Below are 25,311 nucleotides of genomic sequence, written 5' to 3'. Positions count from 1 at the left end.
GGTACGAGGACCTCGGTTCGGTACATAAGTGTTCGGTACGAGGACCTCGGTTCGGTACATAAGTGTTCGGTACGAGGACCTCGGTTTGGTACATAAGCGTTCGGTACGAGGACCTCGGTTCGGTACATAAGCGTTCGGTACGAGGACCTCGGTTCGGTACATAAGCGTTCGGTACGAGGACCTCGGTTCGGTACATAAGCGTTCGGTACGAGGACCTCGGTTTGGTACATAAGCGTTCGGTACGAGGACCTCGGTTCGGTACATAAGCGTTCGGTACGAGGACCTCGGTTCGGTACATAAGCGTTCGGTACGAGGACCTCGGTTTGGTACATAAGCGTTCGGTACGAGGACCTCGGTTCGGTACATAAGCGTTCGGTACGAGGACCTCGGTTCGGTACATAAGCGTTCGGTACGAGGACCTCGGTTCGGTACATAAGCGTTCGGTACGAGGACCTCGGTTCGGTACATAAGCGTTCGGTACGAGGACCTCGGTTCGGTACATAAGCGTTCGGTACGAGGACCTCGGTTCGGTCCGCACTGTGAACCCGAATGAATAAATAAAAAAACTAACTTAATAACAAAACTGTCTATAGGTTATGCCTATGCTACGTTGTATGACATTGCCTCGTGAGTAAATCTGAGCTGAAAAAACATTCTAGGCTATTCCGTTGAAACAACTACAGCATATTCGCACGTTGTAATCAAAATTAGAATCTTAAAAACTGGTGGATTTAAAGAGTGGCGCATGTAGCTTGTTGTTGTTGGCCAATCACAAGTCAAAGCGCCACTTAAATGATAATGCCCAAGAAGCCGGTGTTTGGAGGGTATATTGGCACGGGTGGTGTTAGGCAAACCATGCCAATATATCCTCCAAACACCGGCTTCTTGGGTATTATCACTTTTATACAACAGGTTACCAACATATTCAAATAATGATTTACATATTTTCATTAAAAACGTTATATTGATGCATTTATTCATACTGTAACGACCCTGGGTTTATAAGCGCGGAAATCGACTCTGGAGCATGCTTTTGCGGCACAGTCGATAGCGCGCCGGACTTCGGGCTTGAAGGTCGAGGGTTCGAGACCTGCTCCCTGCCTGCTGTTTCATTACAATACTATTTCATCCTTCCACAAGATATAGTCCTGAGACAAATCTAGGGTTACTACCCAAGCCGGCTGGTCGTTCGATCTATTGGTTTGGTTAAGCTAGCCAACAACTGCTAACTTACAGTCACGTCAAACAGTTCAGCCAGAATAACAGCAAAGTATCTGCATTTGCGTTTGTTTAAGCTGTTTTCTATTTGATATTTATTTGGGTACGTCCATAACAATGAGCTATGATGCGCGATTTTGCCTGGCATAGACAATGTGCTCTATTGTCAAGACACTGTTGTTCAAAGGACATAGCTGTGTTGTTGGCTGTGTTGTTGGCTAACACAATCACTTCAAACTGAAGCTGGAAAGACCGCAAACTAGCTGTATTTAGTTTTGTTTGACCTGTTTTCTATTGACTTTTCTTTGTATATATCCATAAAAAATTCTGCCAGCTGATTCATAATTTGGACTGGCACGACTCCCAACACGTTCATTACTATGGGACAGCTGGAGATCGAATTTGAATATTGAAATAATGTTGCAAATGACGGAGAGACAGACAGCAAGGTTTATACAAATCGCCACTGTTGAAAATGAAATGCTAGTCTGAAAGAAATGGGAGATAATGACTAGATGCTTTTCATAGAGGAGATCAAATGTAAAAACTGCCTGGCTGGGCTGATGACAGTGGATTGCGAGTGAGATGTAACAGAGTAAATAGGCATTTCAACATCATAGCTTCAACCGGTGGTAATTTGTGGAAAAGACACCGGCTGGAATGCGGTTTTAACCAATCAGCATCCAGGATTAGACCCACCTGTTGTATAACACAATCATAGAGCCTCCTTGTGTGGCAAAGCAGTTAGGAGATTATCTAATCAATGGAAGATGGGATTAAAATTATGGAATAATTAAAAGTTAAATGAGAAGTATATGCTACAACGAATAAGAGCCAACAGGTTGGCTGCTATTTAATACTTTGAATGGAGGTGTTGTTACTTGTAACTGTAGGACAGTATAAAAGTGCATGCAGATTCAATTAGCTTAGCTAGCCGGCTTAGCTAACTTAGCTAGCCGGCTTAGCTAACTTAGCTAGCCGGCTTAGCTAACTTAGCTAGCTGGCTTAGCTGGCTAGCCATCTTAGAAGCTGGATGTATGTGGAGGTCCTGTGCTGGCATGGTTACACGTAGTCTACAGTTCTGAGGCCGGTTGGACGTACTGCCAAATTCTCTAAAATTAAGTTGGAGGCGGCTTATGGTAGAGAAATGAACATTAAAATTCTCTGGCAACCGCTCTGGTGGACATTCCTGCAGTCAGCATGCCTCAAAACTTGAGACATCTGTGGCATTTTGTTGTATGACAAAACTGCACATTTTAGAGTGGCCTTTTATTGTCCCCAGCACAAGGTGCACCTGTGTAATGATCATGCTGTTTATTCAGCGTTTTGATATGCCATACCTGTCAGGTGTGTAGATTATCTTGGCAAAGAAGAAATGCTCACTAACATGGATGTAAACAAATGTGTGCACAAAATTGAACAGAAATAAGCTTTTTTTTGCGCGTATGGAACATTTCTGTTGCGTTTATATATTTTTTTACATGTTGCGTTCATATTTTTGTTCAGTATCATTTTAATGTACTTTTGTGTTCTATTGCCAGCATGACTAGCTAAATTATAAAATGCGATCTTATTGTGTTAAGCTTTCAAAAGGCATTTCTGAAAAACAGATCGTAATTTTGGTGCACACAGAAAGGAGTCATGAGTGCGTTCAGCTGTATGTTCCGATTTTCTTCACAATAGACAAACATAGGCTCATTCTGTTCAGAACAACCAAGTGTATGACGACATGTCTTCTTGTAACTGAACATCAAAACATAGTCCAATTTAGGCACTTCTCAGTGCCCAAATCTGCCATTTTCAACCCTTATACGGGTTTGAGTGTAAAGGGCTACATACACACTAGACACTTCCTGTTTCTTTTAGAAGTTTTTTCACACTGTGTATGTATTTACTGTATTCTTCAAATAGCTCACTCTAATATATCTACTACTATACATTGCATTTTGTTAAACTGTTTATACACATCGCATGTTTATATACTGGATTATTGACATAGCTCACTGTAATATGTCGACTGCTGTATATATTGTTAGTGTTTTTTTGTTGTTGTGTATATACACATAGATTGTACTAGGATTACTGATAGCGTTATTTGAGTTGTTAATTGGATTCATTCTGAAATTTTATTATTGTAACGCCGTTGGTAGTTGTGTTGTTAGGAATGAGGCGCAGGAAGCAACGAGCACAGGGAGTGCTGTTTTTTAATAACACTTTGAAGGAAGAAAACAAAGTTCCCAAACACAGGGGAATAAATACAAGGTGCGACAATGCCAAGCCGACACGAACAAGACAGTCGATAACAACAATTAATCCCGCACGAACAGGAGCGGGCCAGCTAAACTAAATAGCCCCTCTAATGGCTAATTGACCACAGGTGTCTAAAATAAAAAAAGGGAAAAGCAAAAGGGAATCGGTGGCAGCTAATAGGCCGGTGACGACGACCGCCGAGCGCCACCCGAGCAGGAGGGGGCGCCACCGTCGGTGGGAATCGTGACAATTATTTTTGTACTTGCTTAACATTTTACTGTACCGTTAGGAGCTAGTAACACAAACACTTCGCTGCACCCACTATAAAATCTGCTAAACTGTGTATGCGACCAATAAACATTGATTTGATGTATTAGTAGCAGTAGCAATTATCCAATGAAAAGGTAAACGGTGGTAGGCTACAAGATGGGGTGGATATCAAGGTCTGAAGCCCTCCTCAAATAAAAAGTGTGTGTGGGAGAAATGGGATATTAGATTCAGGAAGCGTCTTTTCTTCTGCAAGGGTTGAGTACACACCAAATTTCCCAGGTGAGGAGAAACTTGTTACTGACAAGATCAAAAGCCTGATCTTCACATTTTCTGTGATGCCTGTCTCTACCAGGAGACTTTCCCATCTGTTAGGAATCCAGAGCCAGTAACGGCAGTAGCAGAGCGAACACACACACACACGGGAAGCACTTTTTTGAAGAAGATGGGCATTTTCATGCTCCTTTTTGCTTCAAAAAGGAGTGTCCCAAAGTGGAGTAAGGACAGATGTCCCAGTCCAACTTCAAATCCAGATAGCTATGCAACCCGCCACGGTTTGCCTTGGCCAGCATGTTTTCTAATCGAGCCCAACATCAACATACAATATCTTCCCCTCTATATGACATACCTATCTATCTACATGGCGACCTGCCTATTTACGGCAAACTCAGTGGTCCTTGTGCACAAGGACGTTACAGTAGGTTGCTTTGGAATTGAATCATTGAGTGAAGTAGCCTATTTGATGTTGTAATGGAGGATGCTCCTTACATTAACCCACTTTGACAGCACTCTGTATGGCCTTAGAAGTGAGTACTCTAGTTACAGCTGTGTCACCTGACTTCTGCAAGCAGTTTGAATTCCCTGGTTAGCGTATTAACCTAGTTAAATATAAAATGTATGAATGTTTGTTGAGCTCAATTGGATTATACTTCAGAGTGGACTAAATATAAGTCTACATGTCTAGCCCCTTACAAAATGTCCTGTATAGCGGATCGGAAAAATCTGTAACACTAAATTAAGGTACCCTTTAAGTGGGTTTTAAATAGTTTATTATAGAGAGAGTTAAATATTAGCATGTACTTTTAAAATCATTGTTATTGGTTAAAAATTGTGTGATTGTCATTTTGGTGCATGCCAAACAAGGCTTCTACATGGTTACAAAGTTAGTAGTCCTTTAAGACAGCTAGATGCTTTATAAGTCCTGGGAGATATTTAGGGAAGGGAAAGGGGATACCTAGTCTGTTGCATTCAACAAAAATGTATCTTCCACATTTAGAATCAGAGAGGTGCGGGGGGCTGCATTAATTGACATCTACGTCATCGGCGCCTGGGGAGCAGTTGTTGTTAAACTGCATTGCTCAAAGGTAAAACAGCAGATTTTTCCAGCTTGCTGGCTCGGGGATTCAAACCAGCGACCATTTGGTTACTGGCACAATGTTTTTATCCATTAGGCTACCTGCCGCCTCGCCACTATTACCCAGCAGTGCCACCGACATTATAGTCCCAAAACAGGACATTGAATTTGCGCCGAGACCTCAGCACTATATTGGTGAATGAGCACAGACTCAAACTGACTCATTGCGTCTCTTATCCAATCTATTCCAACAAACCATGGGCAGAATGACTCCTACATTCTGTCGGTCACATAATCAAAATTCATATCAGTGAGAGTAGAGTTTATTAATTAGGCTGAAGCAAATGCATGTCAGATGAAATCAACATGAATTCACATCTCAATAATACACTGAACAAAACATGTAAAGTGTTAGTCCCATGTTTCATGAGCTGAAATACAAGATTCCAGAAATGTTCCAAATGCACTAAAGCTTATTGAGCTCAAATTTTGTTCACATCCCTGTTAGTGAGCATTTCTCATTTGCACAATTTTTTATTTAACCTGTATTTAACTAGGAAAGTCAGTTAAGAACAAATTCTTATTTATAATGAGAGCCTAACGGGGAACAGTGGGTTAACTTCCTTGTGTAGGGGCAAAACAACAGAGTTTTACCTTGTCAGCTCGGGGATTCGATCCAGCAACCTTTCAGTTACAAGCCCAACGCTCTAACCTCTAGGCTACCTGCCGCCCCAAAATAATCCATCCACCTGACAAGTGTGGCATATCAAGAAGCTGATTAAACAGCATGATCATTACACAAGTGCACCTTGTGCTGGGGACAAAAAGGCCACTCTAAAATGTCCAGTTCTGTCACACAACACAATTGGCATGCTGACTGCAGAAATGTCCACCAGAGCTGTTGCCAGAGAATTTAATGTTAATTTCTCTACCATAAGCCACCTCCAACATCATTTTAGAGAATTTGGCAGTACGTCCAGCTGGCCTCACAACCACAGACCACGTGTAACCACGCCAGCCAAGGACCTCTACATCCGGGCTTCTTCACCGGAAGAATTGTCTGAAACCAGTCCCCCGGACAACTGATGAAATTCTGGGTTTGCACAACCAAAGAATTTCTGAAAAAACGTCTCAGAGAAGCTCATCTGCTCGCTCATCATCCTCACCAGAGTCTTGACCTGACTTCAGTCCAGAGTCGTAACCGACTACAGTGGGCAAATTCTCACCTTCGATGGCCACTGAACCATGAAGAATAAACTTCTCCAGTGTAATCGCAGACAGCGTGTATGGCGTTGTGTAGGCGAGCGGTTTGCCAATGTCAACGTTGTGAATAGAGTGCCCCATTGTGGCGGTGGGGTTATGTTTTGGGCAGGCATAAGATACTGGCAACAAACCCAATTGCATTTTACTGATGGCAATTTGAATGCACAGAGATACCTTGACGAGATCCTGAGGCCCATTGTTGTGCCATTCATCCGCCGCAATCACCTCATGTTGTTTCAGCATGATAATGCACAGCCCCATGTCGCAAGGATCTTTACACAATTCCTGGAAGCTGAAAAATTTCCCAGTTCTTGCATGGCCTGTATACTCACCAGACATGTCACCCATTGAGCAAGTTTGGGATGCTCTGGATCGACGTATACGACAGTGTGTTCCAGTTCCCGCCAATATCCAGAAAAGTTGCACAGCCATTGAAGAGGGGTGGGACAACATTCCACAAGCCACAAAGAGCCTGATCAGCTCTATGTGAAGGAGAAGTGTCGCGCTGCATGAGGCAAATGGTGGTCACACCAGATACTGACTGGTTTTCTTATCCACGCCCCTACCTATTTTTAAAAAAGGTATCTGTATTCCCAGTAATGTGAAATCCATAGATTAGGGCCTAATGAATTAATTTCAATTGAACTGATTTCCTTATATGAACTATAACTCAGTATAATCTTTGAAATTGTTGCGTTTACATTTTTGTTCAGTGAAAATTCATTCACACAGCTTACACAGCTCACACAGTATAAACGAAGTGTTCTTAGTGTGTGTGTTTGTGTGCTAATTACAACATAACTGTTTGTTGTAAACATTGTTTGAGTGAGTAAAAACTACATGAAACGGTGTCCAAAGTAAACAGGGTATGGAAAATATAGCCAGTCTTATAGACAATCTGCACCATTGAGCAGGATGCCTAGGCTCTGTCTAGGGTTGAATATTTTCCCGGTATCTAACAAATATTAGAGAATAAATCACTTTTCACCCGGGTAACCCAGTATTTACCACCAAAACCGGAAGTGTTACTCAAAAGCATTTAAATAGGCTGGATTTGATTAGAGCTTTGATCTAAAATTCAAGCCTGATTCAACCTGAGCCTGATGAGACATACATTAAATACATTTCATGAGTCTTACAATAAAGACATTTAATGAGCCCTACATTAAAGACATTTAATGAGCCCTACATTAGACATTTTATGAGCCCTACATTACAGACATTTAATGAGCCCAAGCCCAAAAAAGGCCAAATGATTTTGTCCTAATTCCAATAAATAGCTATATGATATAGGCTACTGCACATTACGCATGAGAGAAAAACATAAAAGACCATAGATGTAGCTAGCTATATGCTCTCTTGGGTAAATAAATGAAATTAGCTCCAGTAGGCTAATCTTTTTGAGTGTGAACTGTATTACTGTATTACTGTATTGTATTATATGGACTAGAATTTGGCACATCGTTCAAACATGATAAAGCAGGGAGAGAACATGAGATTCTGGTGCAGCACAAAGTTACAAGTATAGCGAATTAGAATTTTTGAAAAATAATAGGGTCTATTTGTATATTTAGTAGGCTGAGGCATATACATATGCACCTTTCATAATATTTCCCCTCTATTGTTGCTTCATCAGTTAAATGAAATCAGTTTTGTTGTCCTTATCTTCATCAATCTAATGACATGCTTGAATAATATAGGACTAGAATGAGACACAGAAGGCTTTCACTTCTATTCACGAGGACTGAATGGTTACGGGTCTGAATAAATAACTGCTATAGCCTACCACCATCACGCGTTTGCCCTTCTTTCAAACTACCCGTGAGTTCTATTGGCTGCTATAGTTAACATTCAGCAAACAAGAGCTTGCGTCCCTCTTCGAATAGTCTATTGGTATAAGAAACGCTAAAATAATTCCATAATGTCCAGCAAGCTATTCTAGTCTAGCTTTTTCTGCATGGGACTCCAAGAGCTAAAGGGCTCTGTAAGTTTGGATGGGGAGCGTCGCTGCTCAGCTATTTTCAGATGTCTCCAGAGATGTTCGACCGGGTTCAAGTCTGGGCTCTGGCTGGGCCACTCAACGACATTCAGAGAATTTTCAGGAAGTCACTCCTGCATTGTCTTGGCAAGGACCTTAAGCACGCTGCCAAGACAACGCAGGAGTGGCTTCCGGACAATTCTCTGAATGTCCCTGAGCAGCCCAACCAGAGCCCGGACTTGAACCTGATCCAACTGAAAATAGCTGTGCAGCAACTCTCCCCATCCAACCTGACAGAGTTTGAGAGGATCTGCAGAGACGAATGGGAGAAAATGTGAGGAATGTATATCTAAACAAACCCCTGTATTATAAAAGTAAGAGAGTAACTACAGAAACACAAAATGTAATATTGATATGGACCAATAATGCTGTTTTTTTTAGGGAGGTACGACTGTATTTTACAGTATTGTTGATTATAGTTAAAGTGTGCCTGTTTCAAGATAGGGAACTAAGAGAGAGAATGGAGACATGTTGTACTAAGAATGAAAACACAGGTCGCTCTAAACCTCGAGCCCCTTGCAAAAATGATGAGTCAGAAATTTGGAAACCAAACAGAGAAATGGACTAAATGGACAAATGGAGCATCCCCTTCAGATGGGACCCTAAGTACAGAGAGACTTGGAAAAGTTAGAGAAAAGCTGGAAGAGGCAGAGAAGGGACACAAGAAAATAAAAGTTAAATGGGATGATTTTCAAAAAGGGAAAGAGATGTGGACGATATGGAAGGACAGAACATTGAAAGGATTAATGGTGAAGCGAGTATGGGCTCCCGAGTGGCGCAGCAATCTAAGGCACTGCATCTCAGTGCACGAGGCAACGCTACAGTCCCAGGTTCGAATCCAGGCTGAATCACATTTGGCTGTGATTGGGAGTCCCATAGGGCAGCGCACAATTGGCCCAGCATTGTTCGGGGTAGGCCGTCATTGTAAATAAGAATTTGTTTTTAACTGACTTGCCTATTTAAATAAAGGTTAAATAAAACATTAAGTAGACAAAGAAAAGATAAGAGGAAAGTGAGAGAAGGCCACGAGCAAAGAGAACAGCCCATATCCAGCATTTCAAACAGCCCCACCGGAGGCTCAGTCCTTACTGCAGCTGATGTTCTACAGCGGTTGAGGACGGGGAGAGGTGGGAACTCTGGACCCCTGGAAAGAAGCGGTTGGAAATGTTATAACTGTGGTAAACCAGGACATTTTGCCAGAGAATGTCTGGCAAAGTGGAATGGACCCCCCAGAAACATGACGGTGGATGACCTTTTTGGAGGTGGACAATAGGATTACATTTATTTATTTTTTTACATTTTTGGTCATTTAGCAGACGCTCTTATCCAGAGCGACTTACAGTAGAAGGGGAACCACCCCTGCAGATGCTGCACCTTACAACCCTCTCAACAGATAACCCACTAATTGACATTGAAATACTAGGAGAAAAAAAATCCAATCCTAGTAGACACAGTCCTGAAAAAAAAAGATCTGCCTTAAAATGTATTCCCTCCAAAAGAACAATGCAAACTGTCGGCGCGTCGGGTATCCCCTCTATCGAACCCCTCACATACCTCCTCCCAGAGGCATGGGAAACTGGGAAATGGAGACATCGATTCCTGTATTCATCATCATGCCCAGTAAATCTACTGGGAAGAGACCTCATGTGCAAAATGAATACTCACCTCTCCTGTGACTCAGATGACGTCTCCATTCAGTCACTAACAAATGAAGTTTTCCCATGTATGGCACAGTCCTACTATGCCTGGTATTTGTGGAATGAAAGCTCAGAGAAACTGGGAGGTTCCCAGTAGAGGTCGACCGATTAATCGGAATGGCCGATTAATTGGGGCCGATTTCAAGTTTTCATAACAATCGGTAATCGGCATTTTTGGCCACCGATTTGCCGATAAAAAAAAAAAATACAAAAATGTACGCCTTTATTTAATTAACTAGGCAAGTCAGATTAAGAACACATTCTTATTTTCAATGACGGCCTAGGAACGGGGGTTAACTGCCTTGTTCAGGGGGGATTCGTTTTTGCAACCTTCCGGTTACTAGTCCAACACTCTAACCACCTGCCTTACATTGCACTCCACGAGGAGCCTGCATGGCAGGCTGACTGCCTGTTACGTGAGGGCAGCAAGAAGCCAAGGTAAGTTGCTAGCTAGCATTAAACTTATCTTATAAAAAACTATCAATCTTAACATAATCACTAGTTAGCTACACATGGTTGATGATATTACTAGTTTATCTAACGTGTCCTGCGTTGCATATAATCAATGCGGTGCCTGTTAATTTCTCATTGAATCACAGCATACTTCGCCAAACAGGTGTTGATTTAACAAGCGCATTTGCGAAAAAAGCACTGTCGTTGCACCAATGTACCTAACCATAAACATCAATGCCTTTCTTTAAAATCAATAAACAAGTATATATTTTTAAATCTGCATATTTAGTTAATATTGCCTGCTAACATGAAATTGTGTCACATCTCTAGCGTTCATTGCACGCAGAGTCAGGGTATATGCAACAGTTTGGGCCGCCTGGCTCGTTGCGAACTAATTTGCCAGAATTTTACGTAATTATGACATAACATTGAAGTTTGGGCAATGTAACAGGAATATTTAGACTTAGGGATGCCACCCGTTAGATAAAATACGGAACGGTTCCGTATTTCACTGACAGGAAAAACGGTTTGTTTTCAAGATGATAGTTTCCGGATTCGACCATATTAATGACCTAAGGCTCGTATTTCTGTGTGTTTATTATATTATAATTAAGTCTATGATTTGATAGAGCAGTCTGACTGAGCGGTGGTAGGCACCAGCAGGCTCGTAAGCATTCATTCAAACAGCACTTTCGTGCGTTTTGCCAGCAGCCCTTCGCAATGCATTGCACTGTTTATGACTTCAAGCCTATCAACTCCCATGATTAGGCTGGTGTAACCGATGTGAAATGGCTAGCTAGTTAGCCGGGTGCGCGCTAATAGCGTTTCAAACGTCACTCGCTCTGAGACTTGGAGTAGTTGTTCCCCTTGCTCTGCATGGGTAACACTGCTTCGAGGATGGCTGTTGTCGATGTGTTCCTGGTTCGAGCCCAGGTAGGCGCGAGGAGAGGGACGGAAGCTATACTGTTACACTGGCAATACTAAAGTGCCTATAAGAACATCCAATAGTCAAAGGTATATGAAATACAAATCGTATAGAGAGAAATAGTCCTATAATAACTACAACCTAAAACTTCTTACCTGGGAATATTGAAGACTCATGTTAAAAGGAACCACCAGCTTTCATATGTTCTCATGTTCTGAGCATGTCACAAAAAAGGTCGTACTGGAGAGAAGACCAAGGCGCAGCAGGTATTTGATACTCATATTTTAATTTCAAAAAAAGGAGTAAAGTATCCACTGGACAAAACAATAAAGACGACAGCAACAGGTTTACAGGCTATACAAACGCAGTGCAAAAACAACTACCCACAATCCCAAAGAAAAACACACCCTTCTACATAGGACTCCCAATCAAAGGCAACTCAACACACCTGCCTTCAATTGGGAGTCCCATCCCCAACACAAACCCTTAACATACAAACAACCTGTCACATCCTGACCACAACTGATACAATACCTCCCTCTGCTGGTCAGGACGTGACAGAGCAAGGAAATTAAACGTTAGCTTTTTTACATGGCACATATTGCACTTTTACTTTCTTCTCCAACACTTTATTTTTGCATTATTTAAACCAAGTTGAACATGTTTCATTATTTATTTGAGTTCTAAATTGATTTTATTTATGTATTATATTAAGTTAAAATAAGTGTTCATTCAGTATTGTTGTAATTGTCATTATTACAAATAAAAAAATAAAAAAACATTGTCCGATTAATCGGTATCGGCTTTTTTTGGTCCTCCAATAATCGGCATCGGCGTTGAAAAATCATAATCGGTCGACCTCTAGTTCCCAGACACCTTCAGTGCACAACAGCAGTTCCCTCCATTGAAGAAGACCAAGCCTATGATACACGCTGGAACAAACTCCTGGAAAAAATGTTGAATTGATTGAAGGTGTTATGGAAGCAACTGATTGGGTGGCATAGAAAGCAAATGGGAAATGGTCACCCTCAACAGCTACCTTTTTCTCACCCTATTGGGCAGCAGCAAGAGTAAGAAGCACAAAACTACCCCAAAGCCACAGAAGAAGTAATGGTAGTGGCTGAAACAAATTACACGATTCCATAGCTACAGGAAGTGCCAGACAAAATACGGGTTAAGGGGAAGACGGACATTGGCAAAATGAAAGGAGCAACGCCATTGGTGGTTGTACCAAAAAGCACCCACAGGCCTTACAAGGCCCAGTACCCCCTGAACAAAGAGGCAGAAAAGGTTATTATCCAAGTACACGCCGCATTATCCCAGTACACACCGCATTATCCCAGTACACACCGCATTATCCCAGTACACACAGCATTGGTGGAGGCTGGCGCTATTATTCCATGCCCAAATTCACCTTGTAGCACCCCAATCCTCCCAGTAGTAAAACCCTCAGGGGAATTCAAATTCGGTGACCATTATCTCCACCTGGAAGCTGTGTTCTCAGTTTTTGATTTGGCTAATGCACTGTTCAGCATTCCACTAGCTGAGGAATCGGAAGATTGTTTCTCTTTCACATTCGTCAAAAAAATAAAGAAAAATTAAGTGGAAGCCTCTCATGAGGACATGAAGTCGTTGTTGATCTTAGCAGAAAATGGCAAAAAGTTTCACCATAAAAAATGCAGTTGTGTAGAAGTTCAGTTAAACATTTGGGTCATGATATTACTTGAGGTTCGCGCCCTCTCAAAAGACAGATTAGAATCAAAAAGGTACAGTTGAAGTCGGAAGTTTAGATATACCTTAGCCAAATACATTTAAACCCAGTTTTTCACAATTCCTGACATTTAATCCAAGTAAAAATTCCCTGTCTTAGGTCTGTTAGGAACACCACTTTATTTTAAGAATGTGAAATGTCAGAATAATAGTAGAGAGAATGATTTATTTCAGCTTTTATTTCTTTCATCACATTCCCAGTGAGTCAGAAGTTTACATACACTCAATTAGTATTTGGTAGCATTGTCTTTAAATTGTTTAATTTTGGTCAAATGTTTCGGGTAGCCTTCCACAAGCTTCCCACAATAAGTTGGGTGAATTTTGGTCAATTCGTCCTAACAGAGTTTGTGTAACTGAGTCAGGTTTGTAGGCCTCCTTGCTCGCACAAGCTTTTTCAGTTCTGCCCACATATTTTCTATAGGATTGAGGTCAGGGCTTTGTGATGCCCACTCCAATACCTTGACTTTGTTGTCCTTAAGCCATTTTGCCACAACTTTGGAAGTATGCTTGGGGTCATTGTCCATTTGGAATACCCATTTGCGACAAAGCTTTAACTTCCTGACTGATGTCTTGAGACGTTGCTTCAATATATCCACATAATTTTCCTGCCTCATGATGCCATCTATTTTGTGAAGTGCACCAGTCCCTCCTGCAGCAAAGCACCCCCACAACATGATGCTGCCACCCCTGTGCTTCACGGTTGGGATGGTGTTCTTCGGTTTGCAAGCCTCCCCCTTTTTCCTCCAAACATAACGATGGTCATTATGGCCAAACAGTTCTATTTTTGTTTCATCAGACCAGAGGACATTTCTCCAAAAAGTACAATCTTTGTCCCCATGTGCAGTTGCAAACCGTAGTCTGGCATTTTTATGGCGGTTTTGTAGCAGTGGCTTCTTCCTTGCTGAGCGGCCATTCAGGTTATGTCGATATAGGACTCGTTTTACTGTGGATATAGATATAGTTTCCTCCAGCATCTACACAAGGTCCTTTGCTGTTGTTCTTGGATTGATCTGCACTTTCGCACCAAAGTACGTTCATCTCTAGGAGACAGAACGCGTCTCCTTCCTGAGCGGTATGACGGCTGCGTGGTCCCATGGTGTTTATACTTGCATACTATTGTTTGTACAGACGAACGTGGTACCTTCAGGCATTTGGAAATTGCTCCCGAGGATAAACCAGACTTGTGGAGGTCTACAATTCTTCTTGATTTTCCCATGATGTCAAGCAAAGAGGCACTGAGTTTGAAGGTAGGCCTTGAAATACATACACAGGTACACCTCCAATTGACTCAAATTATGTCAATTAGCCTATCAGAAGCTTCTAAAGCCATGACATCATTTTCTGGAATTTTCCAAGCTGTTTAAAAGGCAGTCAACTTAGTGTATGTAAACTTCTGACCCACCGGAATTGTGATACAGTGAATGATAAGTGAAATAATCTGTCTGTAAACAATTGTTGGAAAAATTACTTGTGTCATGCACAAAGTAGATGTCCTCACCGACTTGCCAAAATTATGGGTCCCGTGTAGCTCAGTTGGTAGAGCGTGGTGTTTGCAATGCCATGGTTGTGGGTTTGATTCCCACGGGGGACCAGTACGGGGAAGAAAAAAAAAAGTATGAAATGTATGCATTCACTACTGTAAGTTGCTCTGGATAAGAGCGTCTGCTAAATGACGTAAATGTATAGTTTGTTAACAAGAAATTTGTGGAGTGGTTGAAAAATGTGTTTTAATGACTCCAACCTAAGTGTACGCAAACTTCCGACTTCAACTGTAGTTATAGAAGACCTTGTGAAAATAAAACCTGCCTCCCAACCATCCCAATAGAAAGCTCACTGACTGCAGCCTGGTGTATACAGGGTAATGGGTCTGTCTACCTAGGTGAAAATGTGTGCAATTGTACAATGGAGAATCAAATTGCTCACTGACAGTTCATGATTTGCAAATGGGCAGACCCTCAAAGATTACTTTGCAGGAACTTCTAGAAGCCACTCTGGCAATGAAGATAACAAGTGGGAGGTGACAGCTTGGCTGTTAACTATGTTTGGATCATGGTCTGTGAACCTTGCAAAATGGGCTATATTGGAAATATTTGTCCTTGTGTGTGTGTGTGTGTGTGATAACGCTGTTGTAAGGCTCTGTGCTCTTCATGGGTCTCAGCAACTATCATTTTCACCTCTGCCACTGCAGGGGAAACAGTTACTTTGATTGGGCTAAAATAAATGCCATTTGCTGATGAGAATGATGAAGCTAATGAGGACTATAAGGAACTCACTGAAGGCCATGAAAAGTATAACCATGGTCTCTCCCCTGCGTATGAGGACAGTATTGCCAGAAATTAAATTGTGTAATTAAGCATGTGTGTAACTGTAGTGAAGGTCTTAAGTTAAACCATTCTACTGCAATGGTTTTACAAGTGTAAGGGCTATGGACTAATGATCAGTTACTAGTTTGATTGTACAACCCAGAATTAAGGGTTTGAAAGGATAAAGTGTCTGGTTTTGTGTTGATTTCGCTGACTTTTATAAGAAGTATTTTAATAGAACCTCCCTTGATAGTTTAAGCCATAATCTAATACTTACTTAAAAATGTACAATAGTTATCACAGAGTGATAAAAGGAGGGAGTGTGATGGACATTTATTTGTGTGCATATAACTGTGTTTAGCACAATGCTGTTTTATAATAACCTGTCTTGGTTGGATTCTTGCGAGTGAAGGATTGACTGCACAAAAGAATTAACCCACGTGGTCCTGTGTGGCTCAGTTGGTAGAGCATGGTGTTTGCAATGCCAGGGTTGTGGGTTCGATTCCCACGGGGGACCAGTATGGGGGGGGGAAAAAATGTATGAAATGTATGCATTCACTACTGTAAGTCGCTCTGGATAGCGTGTCTGCTAAATGACTAAAATGTAAAAATGTTAACCACTTTATCACTCATAAGCACTTTATCACTCATAAGGCAGTACGCCCAGAACATTGCTCTGGGAACTAGAACTAGAAGGAGTGATACAATATCTCAGTTCAAAAGTAAGAAGCCTTGTGTGTTATAAATCAGTCACATACAGGAAACAAACCATGTTTGTGTAGCTTGACTTTGAGTCTTTAGTGGTGATATTCCACGACACTACCAACACCGGAATTCCAGCATTTTTACACTTCCCAATTATTTTTTAAAACATTTTCCAAACTACACCAATTTCGGTGCAGATTCCCTCCATGCCTCCCTTTTTGCGGTCTTAAATCATTCTTCTCGCCATTGCTCTCTTTCTTTGATACTCCATGAGATTCCTTTCTGATAAGCCATTCTTAAGTACCCGTAGAGCTACTGTATATCCCTTTCCTGCACCCCTTTGAGAACTCATCTGTCCACCATGGCACCACCCGCCCGCCGTCTTCCTCCCCCCGAACACACTGGAACGGTCACATCTGCAGCTGATATAATTATAGACTTTACTGCCTCATCGTACTCATCCACAGACCCCTCCATTGATAACTTTACTGCCTCATGGTACTCATCCACAGACCCCTCCATTGATAACTTTACTGCCTCATGGTACTCATCCACAGACCCCTCCATTGATAACTTTACTGCCTCATCGTACTCATCCACAGACCCCTCCATGATAACTTTACTGCCTCATCGTACTCATCCACAGACCCCTCCATTGATAACTTTACTGCCTCATCGTACTCATCCACAGACCCCTCCATGATAACTTTACTGCCTCATCGTACTCATCCACAGACCCCTCCATTGATAACTTTACTGCCTCATCGTACTCATCCACAGACCCCTCCATTGATAACTTTACTGCCTCATCGTACTCATCCACAGACCCCTCCATTGATAACTTTTGTCCCGCCTGCTCACACAGGTGCTTGAGCATCTTCCAGTTAGCTTTCTCAAAGCAACATCTCATGTTATTGCCTCTACTCTGCATACAAACATCCACATTGACCTTACACCGAACTTGAAAATGATCACTCCCTACTGTGGTTTCTCTCATCACTTCCCATTCACACCTCCCTGCCACCACTGCAGATAACAATGTCAAGTCCAAGCATGACTCTGTCCCCCTCCCATCATTAACACATACTAATCCCCTGTTATCCTGAAATTCTTCAACTCCCATTGTTCTTTATATTTACTTCCCCAGATTTCATTATGGGCATTAAAATCACCACACCATATTACCTTCCTACCCCTACACATCCTATCAATCACGTCTAACTGTGCTAACATGAGAGGTTTGGAGGGGTTATAGAAATTAACTATAACAATGTTAGCTCTATTCCTACATATTTCTATCTCCAATACACTGTATTCCACCCCCTCTTAAACAAATGTAGGACAATCCCCACCTGACCCCTCCAATTCTATCACGCCGTACCAAACTGAATCCCAGAACCAGTTGAGGTTTGAGCCTCTTGTACACACACTACATCTGGTACTACATCCATGTAATATACAAACTTCTTAAGCTCCTGCCCGTTAGCTATTAAGCTTCTAGTGTTCAATTGAAGGACCTAAATAGGTTGTTCCAAACCATCACCTCTTGGCTGATTCAAAATCTCATGCATCATTACTTCAGTTGCTTCTGTAATTCCCAGAAAATCTTTGGCCACGCATACCACAATGCGTGTAGACTTTTTCTTAACCTGATCACTCATATTCATCACACTACACATGAACGCCAAGAGGTCAAACCTGTTCACCACCAACAATTATTTTGTGACCGCACACTGATGGGCACATGTCTTGAAGACCACAGTTTGTACTACTCCCTAATCTCCCCCTTCCATTGGAGGCTGGTGCATCAATTTCCTCACAGGTTATGTCCTTTGAACTCGCCGTGCTGCTTCAGCATACGTTACCTTGTTTGCGATCTTATATCTCTGTACCTCACTATGTTCCCCCCCGCAGTTACAGTATCTTGCCTTGGCCTCCACATTACACAACAAGTTGGAAATTGAAATTCAACAATGAGTGGTTTGGAAGGAATCAGTGGCTAACTGCAAGTATTGCAAAGCAATCATTAGCTTGCTATTCAGTGGAGTGGCTGTGTGGTCCCAAGTCTAAGATTAAAGGTATCTTTTCCTAGTTTAAAATTATAAACATTCAACATTGGCCATGCTGACAATGAAGCATGATTTGTGCCACGCTCAAAACAACTGTTAACTCGCAACTGCAAAATCTGACTTTAGTGAGTTCAAGACAACTGGGAACTCAGGAAAAACGAGCTACGACTGGGAAAATACATTTTGAACTTTCAATACAACTCAGAATTGTAAATTCGGAACTCGGGCCTCTTTCTATAGCTATGACCTGAAGATCACTGACGCCATCATGATTCAACCTTTTTCTTCCCCGAGTTCCCAGTTGTCTTGAAAGCACCATAAATCCAGAGAATGCCAGACTTTGATGACAAAGTTTGCCCATGAAGGACTGCCGCACACCCTTCCTGTTCAAGTGAGCAAAGCACAACAAGGTGAGTCCAAAAATGTATTGTATGTTGCTGCATAAATGATGTAATCTGCCAGGGAGATATGTATAGTGTAGCTAAGAAAGTAATACTAAGTGTATGTTGTGTAGTAAGCTGTTAGTAGCCCATGTGCCTCACCCTAATAATTTGGTCTATTTTCACCTCTTAATTTCACCTACTGTTCTAACTTGGTGGTGCTCATGTAGCCTAAAACCTGTTTTTGATTACAGAGCTTTCATTGTCTGCTTATATGCCCCCTTTATTTTTCCTACGGTTCTGACATGTTGTACAGGGAGTAAGAACGGTCCATGTTCTGAATTCTGTCGCTATACATTTCAAAAGTGCTGAACAAATAGTTATATTGACTACGTCCGTCCTAGCTCGCTCATTAATGTCTTAATCGAAACTACAGATTGCCTCTTATCCGCTTGTCGTCCCCTTATGCTATAGTTTGTACATCTCAATTGTCATTAGAAACCACATTTGTTTAAGCAAGTCAGCCATATCAGCTATGTTTTTTTTAAAGGCAGTAAATGAGGCAGAATGAACTGCTTCGCTGCCAGACAAGACTCCACTGATAGCCAGGTGTAGCAGTGGTAAGGTGTTGGGACTGCTGTTGGGACAGTTTTATGTAGACCCTAACAGTTTGTGGGCACCGTTTGTCACCGTTATAGTAGAATTAGTGTATTGTTTAGTGTTGTGTTGTGTTGTGTAGTGGCTTTGCTGGCATGCATCCCACTTTTTTTTTGCCCCACCAAGATCTACATGCTAAAATTGCCACTGGTCCAGACTGAGGAGAAATCCTCACATAATGCATCCCTGACCACCTCAGATCTGAACACAATCAGACAAAGCGACTTTAGTGCGTCTGAACCTGTCTTTTCAATGCAAGCTACGTATTCTGACAGCAGAAGTTGCATGCAAGTGTCAAGTGTTGACAACAGTACTGCGCACCGATTTTACATTTAGAATCCGGTGAAAAATGTCTGTCGTTAGATGTCTACAGCGGGTTGTCCCTAAAACACAGCGTGCTTAACAATCGATCGGCAGACGAACGCTAGATCGTGTGTGAACCTTAAGAAACATGGTCCTCAGAACGTTATGTGCTAGCTGGGCTGAGAACAATATACAAAGAGGCGATATCTCCCTCCTGCATGGGGGACCAGAGACGGTAAGGGGACCAACAAACAGGAACAGGGGGATACAACAGATGCATTCAATAGAAATATACTAGCCTATATCCCCAACATCTCGTCATTCATTCACAAATACAGGATATTCATCCCCAACACAGCCAAGTGTATAGTCTAATGAAAATGTAATTTAAACAATATTCTTGAGTCTTACCTTGTAAATCTTCTGATTTCGCCAGTGTATAAAACTCGAAAGCAATCCCTTTATGTGTGCTGCGTACCCCCCCTCCAAAAAAAATATATTCTGATTTAAATTATTTTATGCATCTACCTATACATCTAGCCTATGTTTCTGCCTCTGTGCACTCAGGTTGTCGGAATATAACTGCATTTCTACTTCACGCAACAATGTATCAGAGTGAGAGATGATATGTCTGTTTCAGCCTGAGCCGTGACGAATCCAGATGTGAGGCTGTATTGTGATATGTAGCCAAGGCAAAATAAAACAGATTTGGAGGCGGTTTCACGTACTTAAATTCGACAGGTCGGGCAGTGTTTAAAGCGAGGAAGGACCACGAAGCTCAGCTCAAACCGGTCATGGCTAGAAACCCCGATGGCTGTGGTATATGCACAGTGGTAGCCCCGGAAAAATGAGCCCACCCCGCATTCCTCAAACGCGCTAAAAGGGCTTTGGGATTTGTAGTCCTACTGGTCATACACGCTCTTTTCAACGCCACAGCCACAACTGTGTGAATTCGGTAAATCCATGGTAAATTGTGTGCTTCAAGGGAACTGTAGTTTCATCATGTTCATCAAGACGCGGGCACCGTCCTGAAAATACAGGCACGTGCAAATAACACATTAATGATGATGATGATGATTAAATACATTACTAGTCAAAAGTTTGGACACATCTACTCATTCATGGGTTTTTCTTTATTTTTTACTATTTTCTACATTGTAGAATTAATAGTGAAGACATCAAAACTATGAAATAACACATATGGAATCATGTAGTAACCAAAATAGTGTTCAACAAGAAAGTTGCCACCCTTTGCCTTGATGACAGTTTTGCAAACTATTGGCATCAACCAGCTTCATGAGGTAGTCACCTGGAATGCATTTCAATTAACAGGTGTACCTTGTTAAAAGTTAATTTGTGGAATTTCTTTCCCCCTTAATGCATTTGGGCCAATCAGTTGTGTTGTGGCTAGGTAGGGGTGGTATACAGAAGATAGCCCTATTTGGTAAAATACCAAGTCCATATTATGTCAAGAACAGCTCAAATAAGCAAAGATAAATGACAGCCTATCATTTAAGACATGAAGGTCAGTCAATATGGAACATTTCAAGAACTTTGAAAGTTACTTCAGGTGCAGTCCCAAAAACCATCAAGTGCTATGATGAAACTGGCTCTCATGAGGACCGCCACAGGAAAGGAAGACCCAGAGTTAGCTCTGCTTCAGAGGATAAGTTCATTAGTGTTACCAGCCTCAGAAATTGCAGCCCAAATAAATGCTTCATAGAGTTCAACAGACACATCTCAACATCAACTGTTCAGAGGAGACTGGGATAATCAGTCCTTCATGGTCAAATTGCTGCAAAGAAACCACTACTAAAAGACACGAATAATTAGAGACTTGCTTGGGCCAAGAAACACAAGCAATGGACAATAGGACCGAGTTTGGGAAACCCTGCTATAGGCGGCTCTTCATTATGTATATTTAACTTTCCCCAAAAACTGTATATGCTGCTTCACATATTCTATTTCAGAATCTTTACATTTCGTTTTTGTGAGCTACAGTGATTTATTCTAACACATTGTGGAGTTTTATGAGGGGAAAATCTTTTTCCGAGTCTGCGCTGACTACCTGCATCATAGTTCCTGTATTTGCCTGCATATTTCATCCCACTGAGCCACCTCAGCTTCTAAGCAAAGCATATGCATTGTCTCCACCTAGTGGAATAGTTCGCCAACTGTTAAATGTGTTGACGTTGGCCGCATTTTCATATATTTTTTTGATAATTTAAACAATTGACAGTAGATTTTCCATTTTCGATAGATACATCAAATAAAACTTATTTGGCGTAACATATTTGAGCTCCATATTACGTCCTTATAATTGTGTCGCTAGGTTTCAGGCACGTTGTGGACCGAATTTGTTTAATGACGTCGCCGATCATGAAGGACCCACGATCGACAGAAAGCGTTTACCCGTAAACGTATCGGTACATTCAGGGTGTGAATGAAATTTGTCAACCAGTTGATATTAGCTTCATCCCAGATGCTACACCGGTAAATCATTTGCATACAGTACCCCCACAATACAATATTGAAAACCAAATATATATCAATAGAAAAATGGTTACGTGTTTCAATTTTGAAGATGACCGGTTTTGGGTAGACGACTGGATGAATGAAAGCCAGCTGGGTTTTTTTAGGCTAGTATGCAAGCCAAGTATTGCAAAGTTGCTTTGTCTATTTCGTGAAGTATTTTTGTAATGGTAGGCTCCTGTTCTTGTGTTTTCGGGGGTAAAGTCGGACCTGGCTAGTTGCAGCAGCGACCAGTGGGTTTGTGTACAATCCACTTAACAAAGTTGGCTTGCTAACCTTAGCTAGCTACAGTAGTCTAATTTAGCTAAATAGTTACGGTTTTGTTTAATCAATGTTGACTAGCTAGCTATCGTCAAGAGATGACAATGCTTTTTCTTGCAAATTTGGTGCAGTATCAACGACGATCATTACTTTGTTGCTTTATAATAGCTGAGGTCTCTAGCCAATAGATACCCTTTCATATAAAAGCTACTGCTAGCTACGTTACTAGTTATGTTAAACACTTCCAACAATGCTCAACTTTTTTGTGTGCAACAATTTACTAATCCTTTCTCCCACAGCACCTGGTGTTGCTGTGGCCTATTTGACCTGCACCTGAAGGTTGAGAACCAGCCACTATGTTTCTGTATAACCTGACCCTGCAGCGTGCCACTGGCGTCTCCCACGCCATCCATGGCAACTTCTCAGGTACATACACACAATATACAAAAGTATGTGGACACCCTTTCGGCTACTTCAGCTGCACCCGTTGCTGACAGGTGTATAAAATCGAGCACACAGCCATGCAATCTCCATAGACAAATATTGTCAGTAGAATGGTTTTACTGAAGAGCTCAGTGACTTTCAATGTGGCACCGTCATAGGATGCCACCTTTCCAACAAGTCAGTGCTGTTATTGTGAAGTGGAAATGTCTAGCAGTGATAGGCCACACAAACACAGAATGGGACCGCCGAGTGCTGTAACACTTAAAAATCGTCTCTCCTCGGTTGCAACACTCACTACAGAGTTCCAAACTGCCTCTGGAAGCAACGTCAGCACAATAACTGTTCTTCGGGAGCTTCATGAAATGGATTTCCATGCTGAGCAGCCACAACACAAGCCCAAGATCACCATGCCCAGTTTGGGGAAGGCCCTTTCCTATTTCAGAATAACAATTCCACCGTGCACAAAGCAAGGTCCATACATAAATGGTTTATTGAGATCAGTGTGGAAGAACTTGACTGGCCTGCACAGAGCCCTGACCTCAACCCCATCAAACTCCTTTGGGATGAATTGGATCACCGACTGCAAGCCAGGCCTAATCGCCCAACATCAGTGCCCGACCTCACTAATGCTCTTGTGGCTGAATGGAAGCAAGTCCCTGCAGCAATGTTCTAACATCTAGTGGAAAGCCTTCCCAGAAGAGTGGAGGCTGTTATTGCAGCAAAGGGGGACCAAATTCATATTAATGAGCAGGTGTCCACATACTTTTGGTCATGTAGTGTAACATCCCCTCTTGTGCTCGCTCATCCCTGAGTGTGTGTATGTATGAGGTGAAAGTAAGCCGAAACAGAGTAACAGCAAAATAAATAGTGTAGCTACACCATACCAGTTGAACATGAGCCTATCACAGTAATTAAAACAAATGCCAAGAACTGGAAGCTTTCACACTATCATTACTGCATGTCCGTTGCATGGAAAATGAGCGAATGGACTTGAATGTGGAATGTGCAGTTGATGCATCAATTCAGGTTGCAAGTGTATGCTTGATGAATGGCCATCACTGAATGTAATTCATGAAACTTTTTGGTGTATTGTAAGAGATGTCTTTGCATTTCTAAAATGGTAGGTGCACAGTGCACTATGGATGCTGGAATTATTTTAGTGTACAAAAGTGTGTAGGTAGCCAGGCTTACAGGTGCCTTTTGAAATGATTGTTTGACAATCAGATGTGAACATCATCATAACTGGTTTTGGTAATGCCACATTTAAAGGTAATACATGTTTAACTAAATGACTAATCTTTACTAATAGGCCCACAGAGACCCTATTAAATTAGTATTGATTCTATATGTAATACTATGTTTAGAATGAAACAGAAAAGTGCAAGCGTGTGCACACTGAAGAGGTCCCGTACCAGGAAGAAATCTACTTTCACCCCGAGTATATACTGTATAAAATTGATGTCACCTATGATCATTTTTAGGAATATTTATTGACTTGCCTTGCAGTAACCAAGATGCAGGAGATAGTTGTTTCCACGGGGAAGATCATTGAGCTCCTGCGTCCAGATGCCAACACAGGGAAGGTTCACACCCTGCTCACCATGGAGGTGTTTGGCATTATCTGCTCCCTTACGGCCTTCAGGCTGACTGGAGGAACTAAAGGTGTGTGTTATGTGTGTCTGCCTGTACACCTGAGATTGCATTTTGGTATATAGATATGACTCAATCTTGGTGCCAGAAGAGTAGTTGCTGTGTGTAATGTAGATTCATATTTTCTATGTATGTGGTTAAAAAGCTCTGATTTTGAAATCTCGAGACATTTGTGCTTTTCATCCCTAGACTACATTGTGGTGGGCAGTGACTCAGGCCGCATTGTGATCCTGGAGTACCACCCCTCCAAGAACATGTTTGAGAAGATCCACCAGGAGACCTTTGGCAAGAGTGGCTGTCGTCGCATCGTCCCTGGACAGTTCCTTGCCGTCGACCCCAAGGGCAGGGCAGTCATGATAGGTAAATAAGCTCAGGGAACTGAGAGAGAGATTGTTTTGGAAAGAGTTGGTAACGGTAATTTTGTTGTTGTTGACATCTGTGACTTGATGGGATAATCCCCTATTGCAATGAACGGTTTTCATCTCAGAGTTGTAGTTTACTGATTACCTCTGTTTCCAGGTGTTGTAGTTTACTGATTACCTCTGTGTTTCCAGGTGTTGTAGTTTACTGATTACCTCTGTGTTTCCAGGTGTTGTAGTGTACTGATTACCTGTGTTTCCAGGTGTTGTAGTTTACTGATTACCTCTGTGTTTCCAGGTGTTGTAGTTTACTGATTACCTCTGTGTTTCCAGGTGTTGTAGTGTACTGATTACCTCTGTTTCCAGGTGTTGTAGTTTACTGATTACCTCTGTGTTTCCAGGTGTTGTAGTTT

General features: G+C 41.8%; 1 long non-coding RNA gene and 1 pseudogene across 1 annotated transcript in view; one reads left to right on the top strand and one right to left on the bottom strand.

Annotated features, from left to right (window-relative positions):
* LOC115151928 (uncharacterized) overlaps positions 1–20,675 on the bottom strand; it is a 33,725-nt gene extending 13,050 nt beyond the window's left edge. The window contains exon 1 of the long non-coding RNA XR_003867389.1: positions 20,064–20,675. This is a non-coding gene — a long non-coding RNA (uncharacterized LOC115151928). The remainder of the gene's footprint in view (positions 1–20,063) is intronic.
* Positions 20,676–22,026: 1,351 nt separating this feature from the next.
* Positions 22,027–25,311, top strand: part of LOC115151338 (splicing factor 3B subunit 3-like) — a 29,001-nt pseudogene continuing 25,716 nt past the window's right edge.

This window comes from Salmo trutta, chromosome 17, assembly GCF_901001165.1.
Source record: "Salmo trutta chromosome 17, fSalTru1.1, whole genome shotgun sequence".
Lineage (NCBI taxonomy): Eukaryota > Metazoa > Chordata > Actinopteri > Salmoniformes > Salmonidae > Salmo > Salmo trutta.
The sequence above is the reverse complement of the archived record's forward strand: the minus strand, read 5'-3'. Positions and strand labels throughout refer to the sequence as shown.